This window comes from Otolemur garnettii, unplaced genomic scaffold (assembly GCF_000181295.1).
Source record: "Otolemur garnettii isolate 467f Iridium unplaced genomic scaffold, OtoGar3 scaffold00026, whole genome shotgun sequence".
In the NCBI taxonomy this organism is placed as follows: domain Eukaryota; kingdom Metazoa; phylum Chordata; class Mammalia; order Primates; family Galagidae; genus Otolemur; species Otolemur garnettii.
The window spans coordinates 4103128-4111332 of NW_003852421.1; the positions used below are offsets into that span (position 1 = coordinate 4103128).

An 8205-nucleotide genomic window follows, 5' to 3' on the forward strand; every position below is an offset into this window, starting at 1 on the left:
GCTCGCGGTCTCTTAGGAAACTGCGACCTTAATGGTCGCTAAGGAGCCGGGGAGGTCCTTCTTGTTGCCGACCCCCTCCCTGGGAAGCGGTGTGTTTTCTGGACCCGGCCAAGGGCGCGTCGAAGATGTGACTCGCTCTCCGGCCGCGCGTGAGTGCGGGACGCGGCGACCGAGCCCCTTCTCGCAAGGGCAGCCTAACTTTCCGGGCGGGACAGGGCAGGGGTCTGGGGGCGCGGGCCGGGCGGGCTGCTTGACAGGCGCCGCGTGCAGCTTGCGTCCCTCGTCCTCAGTGCATCCGTGATGAGTTATAAAAGAGGAGGAAAGTATTTCTCCTTGCTCAGCAGATTTGCCCTCCCTCGCTCCTTACTGGTTAGGAGATAGAACGTGAGCCCAGATCCGGACGAGCAGTTCACATTCCATTACGAAATTCTACACGGCTTCAGAGCCAGCAGCAGCGCACATTCGGGGCACTTTGGAGGGGTTTTCTTCTGCTTTTGAGGATGCTGCTGTTGCTGTTTCTGCTGCTGTTAGTGATAGAGAAGGGTGATTTTAAAATAATAACTTTCTGGTATGTCGAGAAACGTGTCGGAGATTTTCATTAGTAGAGAAGTGAGTATAGTTTTAGAGTTTAGATTTAAGCTTAGTCCCTTAAAAGCTAATGGAAATAGTTTGCCTGTTGGGTAGGGATGCTGGAAGTAGCGAAGCATTTGCTGTTTTAAGAAGACTTGAATGATTTTCTGCAAAGGCAGAGGTGCTGGGTGCATCCTTCTGTTTTTGACATCTTTGCATTTAGGTATGTGGTGTTCTGTGCATGTGCAGGAATTTATTCTGAAATAAGTTTATTAAAGTGGAAGGTGGGAGAAAGAACTGCAAAGAAAAGCATGTATGATGGTGTTTTTTGTTTTTTCACGCCCGTGAAAAGCATCCTCTAGATTTGGTGCTTTTTCAAGTAGGCAGGTAGGGTTTCTAAAGACATATTTTAACCCGGAAGTCAGAGGTGGAGGCTAAAGTCTTAGTTAAAAGCTCCTTAAAAAAAAAAAAAGAAAGAAAAAGAAAATCAAAGAGTTTGTTCTGTGCTACATTTAGGAGTACATAGAACTTTTGAAGGAATGGCTTCGAAATATTTTTCAAATAATTAATACGAAGGCGGACCACTAATTTTAAGGGTTTTTGTTTTGTTTTTTTTGCCTCCGCCCTTTGGAGGGAGCCTTCTGGGTACCGGCTGATGGGTCCTGCTTTGATGTGCTTTGAGCTTTGGTTACACTGATGAATTAAACATTTGAATGGCTTTAATCAAGTTTTAAATGTGTTAAAAAAATACCTCCCCCTTTTTAACAAAAGAAAGGGAGAGAGTATCTCTTTGATTTAATTATTTGCTTAGCTTCTGCTCCATTTTAGGTTAATGAACTTGCACTGTCTTACCGTTGTTAAAACTACTGCTAACCTGGTAGCATTTTAGGATGTTTTCTCTTTAAAGAGAATTTGCTGGATGTGTTAGAACTTTTAAGAAATGCTACTGATACTTTTATGTGGAATATCATCCTCTGGGTTTTTCTACATTCTGCTTTATTTCCTCATTAGAAATTCAAACTCTGAGCCTGAATGGCAGACGAGTACTTTTTATGTGATGGGGAACCTGAGTCTTACTCAGCTTGTACAGGTGGTGCATTCATTCCTAACTATTTACATCATCCAAGTGACCTTTGGATTGAAGGGTCTTTTATTTTAAAGTTTTTCAGGCAGACTCCTGAGGTCTTTTTTGCATCCAACACAGATACAGCATATTGCAAGAGGAAAATAAGCCTAACCTTATTACTCTTCCATCTGATCAGCAGTTGTTTGTTGGTTACCTGCGGTAGGCCAGGCACTATGGAATGTAGCTGCCCTTACCTGGCTTTCATTTTTACTTCTCCAATTTTGAGCTGCTTGTGTTGGTCCACTTTTGAGGTCAGTTTGGAAGTCCTCACTTGCTATCTTAGGCTCATTTGCTAACATCAGTTATCACTTTCAGTTAAGGATATTTCCTGGTTGATGAATTAAAAAAGCACGACGCTTTTAGTGTTTTGCATGGCATATTTAATATAAATTTAACTCCTACAAAAATTAGTTAAATACACTGTCTGGAAACAGTCAGAAGTGAATTCTTTTGATGTTTCTATTCATTATCCTTCTGAAAAGTAGGTGGTGCTTAGAAGGTCATAGGATAAGGGTTGCTAAGCAGCTAAACAAGGATGCTAAAATTAACCGAAGCATTTTTGAAAGGGAGTCCTTTTCTGTTTTGTGTTATTTACTAGGTTTAATTAATATCTGAATTCTCTATGTCCTTTGACCTGGGAAGGTGGGATGTTAAAGTTTGCTTTCTTTTTGTTATTATATTTAAATATAATCTCTTACTTTTATAAATGTCTTTAATTGAAGTTCAGTACTCTTACCAACCATGTGGTGTCAGATGGCAGCTTGTCTGAGTGGACTTTTTGTTTATGCCCATATGTTCAGGTTAAAACTTCCTGAGGATAACATCATATATTAATAACAACTTTTTCGTTCATTTTAGAAATTCTGCATGATCCATAAAGTGATATTTTACCTTTACTCCTAATTAAACAGATTTACATTCAAAAGATAGAAAGCCAGTATGTATCAATAGAAAGTATGCAATATTACCTCTCCTGATAAGGGACAATAGCCTTCTTTCCCTCTTTCCTGAGATTACCATTCCCTAAGATTAGGTCTGGATAGGGCTCCTCCCTTTCAACTCCACCTCCTTGGCTCCGTTTATTCAGCCCATTTCAGGGGTACCTTTTTTAAAATATCCATATTAGATTCAGAGTATCTTTGGAAGGACTGCCCAAATGTTAGAAAACAAAAAGAAGTGTGATTTACATTACATTTCTGTTACATATTGTATGCTTCAGGATCTTGAAATGTTTTAGTGTGATAAAGTGGTTGAAATCTAATTGAAGCCACGACTGGCAACCATCATCTCTTGGTTGAATGGCAAGCCTACTATGTCTGGTTCGGCCTGTAACTCAGTGAGTAGGGCGCTGGCCACATTCACCTGAGGCTCGAGCCCAGCCTGGGCCCGCTAGGCAACACTGACAACTGCAACGAAGAAATGGCCAGACGTTTTGGTGGTACCAGCTGCTTTGAAGGCTGAGGCAGGAGAATTACTTAAGCCCAGGAGTTTGAGGTTGCTGGTGAGCTGTGATGCCACAGCACTCTACCAGGGGCAACATGGTGAGACTCTGTCTCAAAAGGAACAACAACAAAAAAGTTTCTCTGTGTCAAGGTTATTTTGTACATCTGACTTGTTGAACAGTCAATGTTGACTCATTTTTAATATCCCAATATACTTAAGAAATTAGTAAATGAGTTTTCTGTTTCTTTTCTCTTTTTTCTCCTCCTTTTAGACTTGAAGAATGACTTTTGAGCAGAAATAGCTGTGGCCTTCTTCAAAAAGCAGATAGTGATTTTTAAGCCAGGGGTAGGGGGTGGGGAGGGGCCTCCCCATATATCAAAGGTAAAAGGTGTACCATATGAAACCCAGAGAGAGGCAGACGATGTGCTTTCTGAAATGCATCACTTATTTTTAATTTCCCCCACTCTCAGAGAAGGCAGATTACAGAAAGGAAAACCATCTGCTGTTTTCATTACTACCAAGGTAGAAGAATGAGGAAGGTGGAGAGGAGTTTTTCCTTTTTATGTTAGTCCCGTCGGGCAGTGTCATCGACTGTGCTCATCTCAGTTTCTCTTGTGTTCCCTGAGTGTTTAGTGTGGTTCCAAGTGCAGCCTCAGAGTGTGGCTGGGGACTACACTCGGCCTTGGCCTAGGTGGGTGGGGTGAAGCTGATGGGGAGAAGGGGGCAGGGTGTGACTGGTGCATCTTTTTGGTGGGACTTTAGGGTACAGGTTGGTTAGTCTGCCCATCAGTAAAGGTGGCTGCCTGTGAATAGGTGCTTCAGACAAAAGCAGTGGGAGAGGGTGGAGATTGTTTGTTCAGTGTGATTCAAGCAACTAATGCTAAGAGAATTTGAAAACCTCTGTAAAGTTCCGGGCCTGGGTACTGACTGCTCCTGCAGGGATTCACCTGAGGGCTTGCAGACCTCATGACAGTGGGTGGAGAAGGAGAATGAAAACCCCCACAGGCTTTGTCAGACCGCCAGACTGAAGAGAAAAAGTCTCAGTGGGGGTAATTAGATAAAGCTTTTAAATACTCTATTTGTTTTTCCCCCAGCTTGCTTGGTGTTTCATCCCTTTTCCTCCTTTTTCAGAGAAGGGGGGTATAGGATTGTTACAGATAACGTGTGATATTTCTGGTTAATTACTTAACAAATTTCCTTTTTAATTGGGTGTACTTTCTTCAATTTAGTTAATGTTACCCTACTTTTGTGAAGGCCTTAAGTAAAAGATGACAAGTTTATGCTCAAAGTGACACTGAGGGTTGGGTGGGCATACTGATCCATTTTACAACTGCTCTGTGGTCCATCCAGGGCTGGTAATAAAACGAGCCCAGACCCAGGACTCCTAAATCTATACTAGCTGTGTAAAGTAGCTGCTTTTTACAATATGCTTGGCCTCAGTGGACTTAGCATTAAATATATACTGCCTATTTATTTCTCTCTGTGTTTTCTTTGAAATAAGACCAAGTCCTTTTTAGAATAAATCTGTGGTTGAATGTGATGGTGTAAGGGGATATAAAGAGAAACGTTAGCCTTTTGGTAGCATTTCTGTTGATGAATGGGATTCTGTGCATCTTTTCAGTAGCTTTTTCTACCTCATGAGATTGTTGGAAGGATAAAATAAATGTTCCAGGATGTCATAGTCTATATATGGAAGAAAGTGGTATATTTTGAGCTTAGGAAGCTTTGTGGGTATCCACATTGGATTTCCTTACCAGAATTTTGCACAACTCTGTTATCTTAGGCAAAATTTGCCTAGGAATAGATGTTCAAATTGGGGAAACTCAGTACTTTCTTTTTGATTTGAGCAATGGATACCAACAACTAGAGAATTCTTAAAAAGGTTCATTTAGGGAGGAGTTTTAAGGAAAAGGCAGGTGCTAGGCTAGAGAGTCATTCTGTAAAGCAGTGGTTCTCAGCCTGTTGATTTTGCCCCCAGGAGACATTTGGTAAAGTCTAAAGACATTTTTGAGTGTTTTCCTAGTTGGGAAGAAAGGGGGGAGGGGTGCTACTGGTTTTTGTGTGCACAGAGTAGCCCCCAAAGTTAGTGGAGCCTAAATTGAAAGCCACCTGCCTGAGAAGTGCAGTAGCCTTGGCCTTTATCAGCATAATGGGTATTATGCTCTCTGTATTGCATGTGATACGTAGGGAGATCTGAAATTCTGAAAACCTATGTAAGCTCTTCTGTGCCCATATATTACCATGGTTGGCAAGTTCAAGATTTCTCAAAAAATTTGGGGTTGGGGAAAGCCTTAATTGGCATTAAATTTATCTGAAAAATCTCATCATAAATAAAACTTTTAGAACTCATCTGCTTCTAAAACAAACCAGATTCACTGGCCCTATGAAGCTGTTCTGGTAGGTGAAAACTTGCTCTGGCTCGGCTGCTGTCATCTGCCAGTCCTCCCGCATGGGTTAAGTTATGTGGAATGTACCATTTTTGTTGTTGTTGTTTATTTGTTTTTGTTTCGAGACAGAGTCTCATTGTGTTGCCCTTGTTAGAGTGCTGTGGCATCATAGCTCATAGCAACCTCCAACTCCTGGGATCAAGTGATCCTCTTGTCTCAGCCTCCCCAATTGCTGGGACTACAGGTACCCGCCACAACACCTGCCTATTTTTAGAGACGGGGTCTCACTCTTGCTCAAGCTGTTCTCAAGCTCCTGACCTCCAGCAATCTACCTGTCTCAGCCTCCCAACATGCTAGGATTACAAGCATGAGCCACCATGCCTGGCCTTGGAAAATGCCTTTTTGGAGACAAAAAAGTTAAGCCTTTGAACTAGCTCTTACTTACTTTTTGCATTTGTAGTCTCCTTTATTTTATTTTCTCACACTTTTGCAAAATTCTTACATAACTGCCCCTTTTCTAGAGCAGTGTTTCTGAGCTGGGTCTTCTGTCCATACGTGTCCTCTTGAGATGCTGGATGGCAGCCAGCTGCCATGGTAGAAGGGATGGGGAGGATTCAGGGAAGGAGACAAGTGATGATTTTTACATTCTAGGACACCCAGACCTCAGACCAGAAATGTCTAATATAGTGACAGGAGTGATTTTTTTAGCTGTGTCAATGGCCTGACCTTTGTCCTCCTCCCCACCCCTCAGCCCAGACAAGAGGCAAGGGAATCCTGAAGGGAGAAGAAGCAGGAAGACAGGGGACATGGAATTCCAGAAAAGGAAGGGCTGCCTGTGGTAGGCAGACAGTTGCCCCCAAAGTGGCCCCATGTCTTACTTTGTAGACACATACAGTGCTTGAAGATAGCTCCTTTTCCATCTGAAACCTGTGGGCAGACTAAGCACCCTGTTGACTGACGGCAGGTGCTCTGATGGTGATCCGTGATGTTGCTCTGCAGCCACCTTTGCACCTCTGTGTACCTGAGCACAAGTTATGGTCCTTTGGGGAACGCCTGGGCATTCCGTGCTTTCCTATACACTGGCAGTTCCCAACTCTGTCTCCATTTACAACTTCTCCCAAGCTGGAACTTTCTAGCACCCTACCGGTATGTCCCTCTGCAGGTACTTGTAAAACTGAAAGTCATCTCCCTTCCTTCTGGAAGGTGATCTTACATGCACCATCCACCCAGTTTTCCAGTCCAGGAACCTCACTGCTATTCTGACTCCTGTCTCTCTTGTCCCCCACGTTCAGTCAGTTACCAGAACTTCTCTCAAACCACACTCCAGTCTGGCTCTGACATCAGCTGCTCCCTTGCTCCTGACCTAAGGCCCTCATCAAGTTGCACACGCCTCCTAAGTTAATTTCCTGCCACCAGTTTCTCCCTACTGCAGTTTACCCCCCACTCCTCTGCCAGAGTCATCATCCTCAAAAACTAAAGCTGCGTGTGTTGTTTGCCTGCTTAAAAACATCTCTTGGCTCCCCGTTGTCTACAGGAAGAAATCCAAACTCCTTAACTTGGCATGCAAGGACCTTTCTTTGCCTGCTTCCAAAGGGAATCTCTAGTCTTAGGTCTTATCACTCCCTTCTTCTATACCAATGTCACACTGAATAATTTCTTACTACCCCTGCTTTTGCATGGTTTGTTCATTCTTTTGTGTCCCCATCCCTTTCCCTGGCAAGGAACATTTCTTACTCTTAAGATCCAGTTCAAAATATTACCTCTTCTGGGGAGATTTAGGCCCCCATCCTATTATGGTGTTCTAATTGGTCTGTTAACGTGTTTCCCCCACCTCAAGAATATTTACCCACCCGCTGTAACTAGCATGATTGCATAGTTGGTGCTTCCTTGATACTTTGTTGATTTCTAATACCAAAAAATGGGAGTTTTTGGAAATTGGAGAAGAGCCACATATAATTTGGAATTTAAGGCCTAAATTGTGCTACAAATTCAGCAAAGGAGATGGGCATAAACTAACATTTTCAGCACATTTGTCATGCAGAGGTTTGGTGCACCAGGTGTACACTGGTGGGAAAGAATTTTAAAAGACAAAAATTCTAAAATTAAAGTTGGCTCAGCTGAATTTAAAGAGGAAAAGAAATCCTTGTTAATGCCTCATTGCGCTAAAAGCTGTCACACTGGGGCCTTTACTAATTATAACCATTTTTCATGGCTCTTGGTTTGAAGTTTACATTAAATAGGAGAGATGGGCACACAGATCAAAGACCGAAATCATTTCAGAGCGCCAATGTGTGGGCCCATTTTCTCTGCTTAGTTAGAGTTTTGTTTCATTAGTGGTATGAGTTAATAGGAGAGTTGGGCTGTGTATAATTTAACTTCTCTTTTTTCCCTGTTACTCTTTGGATTTAGAACAAAATACCAAACCAGAAACCTACAGAGTATAAATCTTGCTTTATTTGTGCATGTATGCAGTATATATACTTGATAATAGTTGATTATAGATCATATTTATAAACATTTTCACTGTGGGGAGTTTCCTTTATCCTGGGTTTCTTTTATTCTCGTGAAAAATTTAAAAAAAAGAAACCACCTTTCTCTGAATACACACAATACAAATTTTTTTTTTTTTTTTAAATAGAGTCTCACTATGTCGCCCTTGGTAGAGTGCCATGGCATCAC

At 42.2% G+C, this 8205-nt stretch overlaps 1 protein-coding gene across 1 annotated transcript in view; it reads left to right on the plus strand.

Annotated features, from left to right (window-relative positions):
• Positions 1–8205, plus strand: part of RREB1 (ras responsive element binding protein 1) — a 142973-nt gene that overhangs the window by 1680 nt on the left and 133088 nt on the right. The window lies entirely within an intron of this gene.